This window comes from Triticum urartu, chromosome 2A (assembly GCF_056163025.1).
Source record: "Triticum urartu cultivar PI428250 chromosome 2A, HENAU_Tu73, whole genome shotgun sequence".
Taxonomy (NCBI): Eukaryota; Viridiplantae; Streptophyta; class Magnoliopsida; order Poales; family Poaceae; genus Triticum; species Triticum urartu.
This window is the reverse complement of record NC_141874.1, coordinates 342717242-342730262: the sequence shown is the minus strand read 5'-3', so window position 1 is coordinate 342730262 and position 13021 is coordinate 342717242.

Here is a 13021-nt window from a genome sequence, read left to right as displayed (position 1 = left end):
TGCTCGGAGGCTGCCGCCCGCTCCTCCCTCGATCCCGCCGGAATCGAGCGCCGCCGAGCAGCTCCCTCACCTGCTCCTCGTCCCGTCCCCTCTGCCTCCGCCACGCCCCTCGCTGCCGTCTCCTCCAGCCTCGGGACAGCGCCACCTCCCACCTACCGCCGAGCGTCACCCCTCCTCTGCCATGGCCTTCTCCTCCAGCGCGTGCCTCCGCCCCCAACGACCTTGGCCGCCTTGTCATCGAGCTCGCCTTCGTCTCCCAGGCGCCGTAGCTCCTCCATGCAGCATCCGCCCGAGCTTCGGCAGCCGTTGTCGTATGCCCGCAGTGCTCGGCCTCCTGCCCTACTCCCCTGCATCAGCCCTAGAGATCACCGCCGCCGGGAATCATCAGGTCCGACAACCCCTCGTCCAGCACGCCGTCTCCTTCCTCGCCGGAGTTCCTCATGAGCCTCCCCCTTGTTCACATCCACAGCCGCCAGGCAAGGCCTCCTCACACGCTCGTGCTCCTCCTGATGCTTGCGCTGCCTCACCCGCCTATCAGGAACGTCGTGGCTGCCACCCCATGGAGTTCCATCGGCCCAGATCTGGCCGGGAACCAGACGAGCCCCGTGCTTGCCTTTTGCCGCTGACCACCAAGATCTCCACCTTGCTACTGCTCACTCGAGACCATCGTGTTGCATAACATGAGTACGACCACGGACGGCTACCTGCAGATGGATTTCGTAAGTTCAACGACCATCGACATGTACCCCTACACCGCACCGAAACGCCGAGTTTCTTGCCGTGACCCCGAACATCTATGGAATCTTGTGCGACTATGGACGTGAATGACCACCGTCGACCCCAAGTTACACGGATTTGTCAAGTCCTTCTACGAAAACGTGTACCGCTACCATCGCAAGAATCGAGACCGACAAGTTCGAAGATGCAAGTACCACTCCAAACCATTTACGACTACCGTCGCCGAAGACCCGTGTAACGCAAACATCAAGTTCAATCACCGTCGCGTGAACCGCTACTTCCACGACGGCTGTGAACGACTACTTCCCTCGACGAACTCGATACACTTCGAAAACGCACGCTTCGAAGGTATAACCCCGAGATGACCGTCCGAGAATGAATGCTTGTGTTGTATGAGATGCATCCTTTGTCTGCAGCGTGTCCGGAGTGTCTCTCGCTTCCATGCCATCGACTCATGGGAACCCAGTAATTGTGATCACTCCACCATCTTTTGCATGTTCCCGCCGCACTTCCTTTTGCACCGCTATCTCCATGAGCTACCGGAATCGATATGTTGATGTGTCATCATTTTCAGATTCGTTGACGTGGCCCCCTTTTCCTTCCGCCATGGCGACAATGCTTCATATCAAGCTCATGTCAACTTTTAACAAAAATTGCATAAAACTTGCACATGTCATCCGCATCATAATAATAACATTTAAAATGTTTAAATTTGTTGTTGCAGTAAATTGCTAATGCACATGAGGAATTACCAGAATTGTTGTTTGATGTTTCCGGCCTCATTTAAAATGCCTAACTATGTATTTTACTCATGCTTCACCTCTTGCCATGTCTAACAACATTTAATATTGTTGAGTACATAACCGGGAGATAACTAAATAAGTCATGTGGTGTTTCGTCAATATGCAACTCGTTGCATGTTGAGCTCCACTTAACTTCTAGTATTGTTTGTTGCACTTTGCCTTGCCATGCCATGCCTCTTTAAGCCGGACATGCATCATCCTTGGTTGTGCATCATGCCATGTTTATGCTTGTGTGTTTACCTTGTTGCTTGCTTCTTTCCGGTTTGTTTCTCTCGTTAGCTTCGGTTTCGTTCTAGAGTTGTGAGGATCCGTTCGACTACGTTCGTTTGTCTTCTTCATGGACTCGTTCTTCTTCCTTGCGGGATCTCATGCAAGATGACCATACCCTTGAAATCACTTCTATCTTTGCTTGCTAGTTGTTCGCTCTATCACTATGTCACGCTACCAACCACTTGCTATATCATGCCTCCCATATTGCCATGCCAAGCCTCTAACCCACCTTTCCTAGCAAACCGTTGTTTGGCTATGTTACAGCTTTTGCTCAGCCCCTCTTATAGCGTTTCTAGTTGCAGGTGAAGTTGAAGTTTGTTCCATGTTGGAACATGTTTTTGTTCGGATATCACAATATCTCTTATTTAATTAATGCATCTATATACATGGTAAAGGGTGGAAGGCTTGGCCTTATGCCTAGTGTTTTGTTCCACTCTTGCCGCCCTAGTTTCTGTCATACTGGTGTTATGTTCCTTGATTTTGTGTTCCTTACGCGGTTGGGTGTTATGGGAATCCCTTGACAGTTCGCCTTGAATAAAACTCCTCCAGCAAGGCCCAACCTTGGTTTTAACATTTGCCACCTAAGCCTTTTTCCCTTGGGTTCTGCAGACTCAAGGGTCATCTTTATTTTAACCCCTGGGCCAGTGCTCCTCTGAGTGTTGGTCCAAAATAGAGCCACTTGTGGTGCCGCCCCTAGGCAACTTTGGGTATTGTCGGTTTCCGTACGTAGTGTTCATCTGGTTTTCCCTGAGAACGAGATACATGCGACTCCTATCGGGACTGTCGGCACATCGGGCGGCTTGGCTGGTCTTGTTTTACCATTGTCGAAATGTCTTGTAACCGGGATACCGAGACTGATCGGGTCTTCCCGGGAGAAGGAATATCCTTCGTTGACCGTGAGAGCTTGTGATGGGCTAAGTTGGGACACCCCAGCAGGGTATAAACTTTCGAGAGCCGTGCCCGCGGTTATGTGGCAGATGGTAATTTGTTAATATCCGGTTTTAGAGAACTTGACACTTAACTTAATTAAAACGCATCAACCGCGTGTGTAGCCATGATGGTCTCTTTCCGGTGGAGTCCGGGAAGTGAACACGGTCTTGTGTTATGCTGGAACATAAGTAGCTTCAGGATCACTTCTTGATCACTTCTAGCTTCTCGACCGTCGCGTTGCTTCTCTTCTCGCTCTTATTTGCATATGTTAGCCACCATATATGCTAGTGCTTGCTGCAGCTCCACCTCACTACCCCTTTCCTACCCATAAGCTTAACTAGTCTTGATCTCGCGGGTGTGAGATTGCTGAGTCCTCGTGTCTCACGGATACTTCCAAACAAATGCAGGTGCCGATGAAACCAGTGCAGGTGACGCAACCGAGCTCAAGTGGGAGCTTGATGAAGATCTTGATCGTTGTTTTGTTCCTTTTCCGGTTGATCAGTAGTGGAGCCCAGTTGGGACAATCGGGGATCTAGCATTTGGGGTTTATCTTCCTTTTTATTCGGATTTGACCGTAGTCGGTCTTTGAGTGTATTTGGATGATGTATGAATTATTTATGTATTGTGTGAAGTGGCGATTGTAAGCCAACTCTTTATCCCTTTCTTATTCAGTACATGGGATTGTGTGAAGATTACCCCTCTTGCGACAAAACTACCATGCGGCTATGCCTCTAAGTCGTGCCTCGACACGTGGGAGATATAGCCGCATTGTGGGTGTTACAAGTTGGTAATCAGAGCCATCCCCGACTTAAGAGCCCCCTGCTTGATCGAATCGCTGACGTTGCTGAGTCTAGAACAAAAAATTTCGAGTCTTAGGATTATATATATATCGGAGAGTAGGATTATTTTTACTCCTCAGTCCCTTCGTCGCTCTGGTGAGGTCTCCTGACGTAGATGTTTTGACTTTCCCTCCTCAAATTTCATGATTTTTTTAGGATCACGCATGTATCTTGGAATCGTTCTGATAGTCTTGTGACGAGAACATTGTTCTTGGTGCCTCCTGACATTTAGGGGTTGTGGCAGTGTCCCGGGGAGTTGAGCTCCGAGGTGTTGTCGTCATAATTTTATCGTTGCAGTTCTGGAATACCCGAGTTCGCCGACATCAAAAATCTCTTTTATGCAGTTGTTGGTGAGATAACCTCGATGCCACCCAGTATTGGGGCGGGAGTTCGGGAGTATTGCCATAACTCGTATAACAGATGCTTTTTCGAAGGTTGAGGTACATGATTTCCGAAGGTTTCTTGGTTATGTGTTGAAGGATGGATATAGCTGGATGTAGGGATTCTTAGTTTGGGTGAGATATTATGCTTCCCCTATATCCCCAACACCTGATTGCATAACCAGAAAGTTTCGGGAGTTTATAAGTGGGAATTCAAGTAGCTCCTAGAATATCTTTCCGACAGATGCATGATATGGGACTGGGTAAATCTCTACCATATGTTTGTTTCCGGCTTATTTTGCAAGCCAATCCTATGTTTTGTTTTGGTTTGTGGTATTCGAGTTGCTTCAATGTCAAGTGTTGATTCCATACCTTTCCTAAGCAGTGTTCTCATATTTCTATGGGAGTAATAACCCTTTCGATCATCGAGATGGTCACGCCAATTCTTTTTCAATCGACGTACTTCTCTTCCAGTGGATCCGATCATTTTGAACAACCGCAAGATCAATTCTAAGTTTTCTCAATGGTGTTTGTTTCATCCGTCCCAAGTTGCCTTTGTTTTCCCTCCCTCCCACCCTTTTGCTTAAAGGACTCATATTTCTTATTCAAGTATCCTTTTATCGATGGGAAGTCTCTCCATTCTTTTCCTTCAACGTTCTTATCCGGTGATTCTCAGGAAGATACTAACGGAGCTTCAAGTTAATCATTCTTTGTTCTTTTTCTTCTCCGGTGGATTAAATTCAAGCTTTGTCGATCATATATTTTCCTCGTTTCAAACGTTTTCTCATGCCGGTGCACCTCTTAATCATCCACTTCTCGCTATTCAATTGTTCCGGAGTGCTGAAGATATCTCAGAAGATTCAAGTTTCCATTCTCAATTCGCTCAAGTTCTTTTGAGGATGTTATCACATTCAAGCCGTTTAAATCAACTGATGCAATCTACCTTTCAAGTAATTGTTCGAAGGTGTTTCTTTTGAGTGGGCCCTAACCCACAGGTCTTTTCCCAGGATCTTACCTGACTTTTCTAATGACATAAGAATGAGTTTTCAACAGTCAATTGCCTTCTCCAATATCACTTTCAATTTTTTCATCTTTGGCTCAACCTTTCCTCTTTTAATAATTCCGGAGTACCTCAACAATTCATGGTGGTGTTTCTCGTCGTCATTCTTGAATCTTGAAGACCGAAGAGGAGTTTCTCTTCAATCATATCTGTTCTCTTGAAGGTTCGTGGTTCTAGCTTGAGGCCATCCTCTCATAATTGTTTTCGATTGTGAGAATTCTTTTCACCCATCAGGAGCAATTCAGGAGTCTTTTCAGTCTGATTCTCCGAAGGCCATCATTTCGGGTTTATTCATTCTTAGCTTTCAGCTCTCATTCTCTAGTCAGCTCGTGATCTCTTTGTCATCTTGTATCTAAATTCCCTCAAGCATCTTCATTCCTTTTCCAATTCTTCCCGGTGAATTGTGCCTTTGCTACTTCCATTTTCAATTCTTACGGTGGTTCGTTCAAGAATTCTCTTTCGTTGTTATTGTATCAATTCATTCGTTCTTTCCAAATCCTACTGGTGGTTCGTTGAAGTCCTTCTCAAGTTTGCGCTATCTCTCTCTTAATCCTTTCTACAAGAATAAGTAGTATGCCAAATCCGTTGCTTGTCATCAATTTAAATTGGTGAAGGATACGCATAACGTAATTCTTATTATTGTTTCATCCAAGTGATCTAATCTCTTCTTTCCAGAGTTGTTCATCATGTCACATTTCTCGGTTCGAGATGCTTCATCTTTTCTTTTCTGTAGTTTCAAGTTTTCCGCTTTATCTCGTCGCGAAGCTCCATCTAAATCATCGCAAGGCTTCACCTTGTGTTTTCAACTTCTCTTTCTTTTTATCATCTTTTTTACTGGAGCTCTTCATGAAGGCCCAACATGGTGGTTCGTCAAGGATTCTTTTCATTCTTCAATTGTTCTTCAAGATATCTCTCGAAGTTAAGATCCGCCAAGCTATACTCTAAAATGAACACGGTGCTCAACACATGTCTTGTTTTGAGGAGTTCAAGCATTCTTCATCTTGCATTCCGAAGTGCGATTCTTTCTACCTTATCTTTTGAGGTGGTGCTATATCATTTCTTGACAATTTCCCTTCGTGTTTCATGATTCACAAGTTATCAAGAATGAGGTATTTTAAATCCATTAATCTCTTCGTTGGAGTTATCTTGTGTCATATTTCACCTAAAACTTTCCCTAAGGATTGTGCTATTTATGGTGCTTATAAACGACCCAAGTTCTTCATTTATCATCCTGGTGAAATAAGTTTCTCGTCTCCTTGTTGATATCAATCCAATCTATTGTTTCCATTAGTGGCAGAATTTCACCTCATAATTTTGAGACGTTTTCCATAAGCCCACTACAAGCTTATTCGTTTCGTTGTTGGTTTTCCAACAACTCCGTTATAACCTTCTTGGAAGGGTGCTTTCCAAGCTCATTGGTGGCAGAAGTAGGCATTTTCTTCTCCATTTCTTTTATTGCAATGACCTATCTTCTATTCTTCCTTCCGGAGGCATTGTGATGTTGCTCTCTTCACTCATCATCTCGAGTTGTGAGGATCGTGTTCTTTTCATGCTTATCCATTTAACCGGAGTGTTGTGTCCTCTGCTCAAGTTCTTTTCATCTTATCAAGTCTTGCATCTCTTCTCATCTGGAGTGTTGTCCGAATTTGTTCTTCCTTCTTCCTGTTTTCTAACGGAGTGTTTTCAACTTCGATCATCTCCATTGTATTATTTTCTCAAAATGGTTTAACCTCTCAAGGTTCTTTGGTATCACTCGTTTGTCAAAAGAAGCAACTTTGTTTTACCTCTTCTCTTCATATTCCGTTTCTCTCCGGTGCCATCCTTAGATATCGAGATGAGATCTCTTGTAAGTGGAGGAGTGTTGTGACGCCCCAAGACTGGAGATTTAGACGCCTTCCATGTTTTCTGAGATTCGTCGTGTGATTGGTTTGGTTCGTTGCATTCATTTTTGCATCATGTCATTTAATTTTGTAAAACTCAACTAAATAAATTGCATGGATCTTCGGTCCATTTAAATCGAGGGATATTCACTATGGTGATTTGTCTTTAAAACATATCCTTCCAATATTAAGGAGCTATAATAAATATTCCATTCTTTTGGAATTAACCATAACACACGTGCAAAATAATTCCCATGCCTTTTCTGCTTCGAGTTGATCTCCAAACCTTGCCGATAATTCTTTCTCCATTTTTTGAGGCTCCTCCAAAAGTCTCAACATTTTTTTGGACCTTCCCTAACCTCACTTCCCATTCAAATCTTTTGGAATATTTTAGACTAAAGTTTGGCAAATGCCTACACATTTTAGACTGAAAAAAGATAAGTGCCCCGTAATCCCTTTGTTGTCCCTCTCCTCCTAGGAACTACTGCGGGAGGTGAAGAGGGCAAAAGGAGTGCCTGAACAGGAGCCCAGCCCGACCCCGTAAGGACCTACCGGGCGTAGCCTGACAAGATCGAGAGTGGCGAGGCTGCGAAGGAGGGGGCGAAGAGAGTAGCTTGGCGATGCCCTGGCACCACCCCCCAGGGCCAGCAAGACGCCCCAGCACAGGCACCGGCGGGGAGAGACTGCCGGAGCTCAGCTAGAAGACTGCTGGAGGAGGCGAAGGCACCAAGAGAGCATCCCCCTCCCCGGCAGCCGTCCGGAAGAGGCGATGATGATTGTGCCGAGGAAGGAGGGGACGAGCGGAAATATGAGGTAGCGGGCAGGCAATACGAGATGAAGGCGTTGGTGCCATCATACTCCGACCTGACGGCTGCCACCCGCTTTCTCCGTCTTCCCTCGTTTTTTCTTCATCACCATCGCTCCGGGAGGACGCCGACCCCTCGGCTCGTCACCTCCCCCGAAGAAGAGGCAGACGGCGATGGCGACCGAGGCATGCGAGGAGCGCCACTCCCCACCTTGGTGGATAGGAAGACACTGCCATCTTCAGAATCAACCCCGACCCCGCTAGAAGGAGCAGTTCTGGGATTACTAAGGATCCCGAGCACTGCACTATAGGCGGGCACAGGAAGCCCTAGAGGCCTCGCCGATAGGATGAAAAGCTCGACTTGCGGCAAGGGCAAGTACTCCCCTCCAGGTGGCTGGCTTGTGTGGGGGAAATGAGTTCTCCACCATTTTGGGGAAGCACAATGCCTCCCACACTACAATCAATTCGGCGCCCGCATCTGTAACCGCCGCATCTCCTACAACCCTGGACCAGACACACTCCCCGAACATCAACACGAGTACTCGACGTCATCACCCCTGAGCTAGAGCCCGGGGCCTGGCCCCGGTCTCCCCCCTCGACATAACAAAGGAGAAGGCAAGAAATAAAAAGGAAGAGGTGCGTGGATGGGCGCCTCCGCTCCCTCTCGCACCCCCTTTTTTATAGGAAAGCTGGGGCTGGGGGCTGATCCTTCACCCCCACCCCTGAGGGGCTCATTCTGATCTGACCCGTCCAAGCTACCACTAATGGCCGGATCCGATTACTGCCCCTTACACCAATCCAAGAAGACCCAACCTTCGCCATGACACTCTTTTCCGCACCACGCGCCTCCGTTACCTACCCCACTCGATGCATGCAGCATATGTGGCAAAGGATAAGGGCGTGGTGGGATGAGTAAATTGGTAGTTAGTCCCCCGTGGGTTAAAGTCATTCATGGGCCATTAAAGAGATGGCCCCACTAAAACTGGTATCACGTGATGCGGGGAAAAACCGGAAACTGACTCAAGCGCATGTTAATGAAGAAGCAAAGAAATTCTCAAGAGATGAGCTACCACAAACTCTTCGCCTATATACTAGATAGGGCCTACCCCGACGACGCTCGGCAGCGCGTTCGTGCCAGGCCCCAGAGCTCCTGTGCATGCAACAAACCCTGGTGTGTGTTGTCCAGACTATACACAGGCCCAAGGGCAAGGTTACAACATCCAAGACAAGGCCACACAGAATAGATAGCTCTATGAGAAATTAAAGGGTGGATCAACAAGACGAAGACAAGCCAAAGGAGCAAGATATCACTAAGGAAAAACCTCCCTCGCTAGGCAGGCGAGCCTGGTTAGGTCGAGGCCACACCGAAGACAAGTCTCAAGACTCTTGCCAGGGACGCCGAGGGTGGAACACCCCGCCAAGGCTCCACCGCTCCACCTCACAGCAACGCAAGCCACCTATCAGTGCGGTGTCGAGCCCCTAGGTGATTAAGTGGCAGTCATTTGGCACGTGGCAACCATTTCTGAGGAAGATCACCCCTAAATGATACTCATCTAGAGGCATGTCACACAGGCAGGAGAGAAGGTTGTGAATAGCATGGCAAGGCTTGCTGGGCTACGCCCATGACGTGACACTAAACGGTGCATTTAATGTGCCTTGTCATGTCTGCATAGTTAGGTATGATAGCACTATTTGCTATCTAATCAGTTCATAATGACCGATTTGCCACTGTGGTAACCCCTTGACCTATAAAAGGAGGACTGAGGCAACCTTAGAAAGGATTTAGACCCTTGTGCACTTATACGTGCGTAGCCGCTCTTGTCCTGAGGCGACCATGCCGGGCTTGAGCATTGCGTGTTCATCATGGTCCTCCCATCAATCCACCAAAGTAGAAGTAGGGTTTATGCCTCACGGCAGCCCGAACCACTGCGTCACCATTGTCGTGCTGCCCTACGGCCTCCGCTCTTTGTGCAACGTGCCCTTCCCCCTTGCCGAACTACAAGGGGCCGATGGCCCCATAGGTGGCCATGTTGAACCATGACAAAAAACCCAAAAATATTTCTCGTTCTTCTTTTGCTTGTTGGGAGCTTTCCCATGTAAAGGGTTTTTATCGTTCTTGTTTTACTTTCTTCAGAAAAACAAAACTCCAAAAATATTTCAGTGTGTTTCTTTGAAATTATTTTCTTTTCTTTGGGTCGAAAGGAGAAGACCATGATGAAAACTTTGAGTGGCTCTCATATGCATTGTTGTTGATCCAACAAAGAGGCCATATTACCTTGTCTTCTCCTTTGAATAAATGTTTACATATTCCATCTTAGTTCAATGCATGTGCACTCTTAATATTATTCACATCGTTCGTACCATTCGGTCGTGCAAGTGAAAGGCAATAATGACGATATTTGATGAAAAGATTGAGATTGAGAAAAGCTGGTATGAACTCGACCTATTTTGTTTTTGTAAATATGATTAGCTCATCATTCTTAATTCAGCTCATTATGAATGAAACATGTTTGTAATGACAATTAGATATTATAGTTACTCATGCCATGCTTAATTAGCTAGTAGTTGATAATGGTATACCTTGTGTGCCAACATGTTTTTTTAAATAGTTATGATGTAGTATGATAGGATGGTATCCTCCTTCGAATGATTTAAGTGGCTTGACTTAGCACATGCTCATGAATGTAACTGAATCAAAAACAACATAGCCTCTATGATATTTATGTTCATGCTGTCTTATATCCTACTCATACTTGCACTCAGTGTTGATTAATTTCAATGCATGTTTATGACCGTTGGCGCTCTCTAGTTGGTCGCTCCTCAATCTTTTGCTAGCCTTCACTTGTACTAAGCGGGAATACTACTTTCGCATCCACTTCCTTAAACCCAAAGTTGTTCCATGTGAGTCCACCATACCTACCTATATGTGGTATTTACCTACCGTTCCAAGTATATTTGCATGTGCCAAACTCTAAACTTTCAAATAATAATCTGTTTTGTATGCCCGAATCGCTTATATAGCGACTGGGGGCTGTCAGTTTCTTCCATGCTAGGTGGGTTATTCTCATGATGAGTGTTTATTCACTTGTCATTCACGATAAAGTGGTTGGTAATCGGGATGCCCAGTTCTATGCTCAAAATCAAATCAAAATATAACAATAAAACAAAACTCCCCCAGGACTGTTGTTGCTATGGACGGCACCCGTGGATGCGGCTAGCCGTGGAATGTGATCGTTGGTGGAGGGGGAGTAAAAACTTTACCATTCTGTTTGGGACCCACCTATAATGTATCTAGCATGGAAGATAGTGAGATCTCTTGGTTGTTATGTTGACAATGAAAGCATATCGCTCAAAATTATATTCATATCTGTTTTAAAATATCTGGGCTCTAGCACCTCTGCAAATCACTGCTTCCCTCTACGAAGGACCTATCTATTTACTTATATTGTTGAGTCATCGTCCTCTTATAAAAAGCACCAGCTGGAGAGCACCACTGTCATTTATATGCTTTGTTTTTAATTGATGTTGAGTATGAGTGTGAATGGATCTCTTTTGCCATGAATTATAATGTATAGTTAGTCCTTGATCTCCAGGGGTGCTCTGCATTTATGTTTTGCGGTCTCAGAAAGGGCTAGCGAGATACCATTTTGTCATATTATATCATGATTTTTTTGAAAAAGTGTTCTCATCCGAGATTTATTATTATTACTCGCTAGTTGATTATGCCATTGATATGAGTAAATGTGAGACCAAAATGTTATTGTGAATATGGCTACTTCATAATCTTTGCTGAAAACCTGAATATTGGCTAGACATATTTGCAACAATAAGATCAAACAGAGTTTGTAAAAGTTTTTCTTTGTCATTTTTCAGTTTGTCAACTGAATTGCTTGAGGACAAGCAATGGGTTAAGCTTGGGGGAGTTGATACGTGTCCATCATATCTACTTTTCCAAACTCTTTTGCCCTTGTGTTGGGCCCTAATTTGCATGATTTGAATGTAACTAACCAGGACTAACGTTGTTTTCAGCAGAATTGCTATGGTGTTATTTTTGTGCAGAAATAAAAGTTCTCGGATTTACCTGAAAAATTTACGGAGAATATTTTTGGAATATATAAAAAAATACTAGCACAGGAATTAACTAGAGGGGTCCACCCAGAGACCACAAGCCTGGGGGTCACGCCCCCTAGTGCGCGCCTACAGGGCTTGTGGGCCCCCTGAACCTCCTTCGACCTCAACTCCAACTCTATATAACCCTATTCGGGGAGAAAAATCAGGGAGAGGGATTCATTGCGTTTTACGATTCGGAGCCATCGCCGCCTCCTATTCCTCATAGGGAGGGCTGATCTGGAGTCCGTTCAGGGCTCCGGAGAGGGGGATTCGTCGCCATTATCATCAGCAACCTTCCTCCATCACCAATTTCATGATGCTCACCGCCGTGTGTGAGTAATTCCATCATAGGCTTGCGGGCGGTGATGGGTTGGATGAGATTTATCATGTAATCGAGTTAGTTTTGTTAGGGTTTGATCCCTAGTATCCACTACGTTTTGAGATTGATGTTGCTATGACTTTGCTATGCTTAATGCTTGTCACTAGTGCCCGAGTGCCATGATTTCAGGTCTGAACCTATTATGTTTTCATGAATATATTTATGTTCTTGATCCTATCTTGCAAGTTGTAGAAACCTATTACGAGTTATGATCCGCATACCCCAAGGTGAAAAAAATGGGATTCTTTCCGGCGATTACCGTAGTTTGAGAAGTTCATGTATTCACTTAGTGCTAATGCTTTGTTCCGGTTCTCTATTAAAAGGAAACCTTAATATCCCTTAGTTTCCATTGGGACCCTGCTGACACAGGAGGGTAGGTCAAAATATGTCATGCAAGTTCTTTTCCATAAGCACGTATGACTATATACGAAATACATGCCTACATTATATTGATGAATTGGAGCTAGTTCTGTGTCACCCTAGGTTATGACTGCTACATGATGAATATCATCCGACACAATTTTTATTGTCGATCCATTGCCTACGAGCTTTTCACATATTGATCTTTGCTAAGATATTTTTGTTGCTACTGCTGTTACAATCACTACAAACTGCTATTATTACTTTCTGCACCGCTACCGTTACTTCCATATTACTTTGCTACTAACTACTTTGCTGTAGATATTAAGTCTTCCGGGTGTGGTTGAATTGACAATTTAGCTGCTAATACTCGTGAATATTCTTTGGCTCCCCTTGTGTCGAATCAATAAATTTGGGTTGAATACTCTACCCTCGAAAACTGTTGTGATCCCCTATACTTGTGGGTT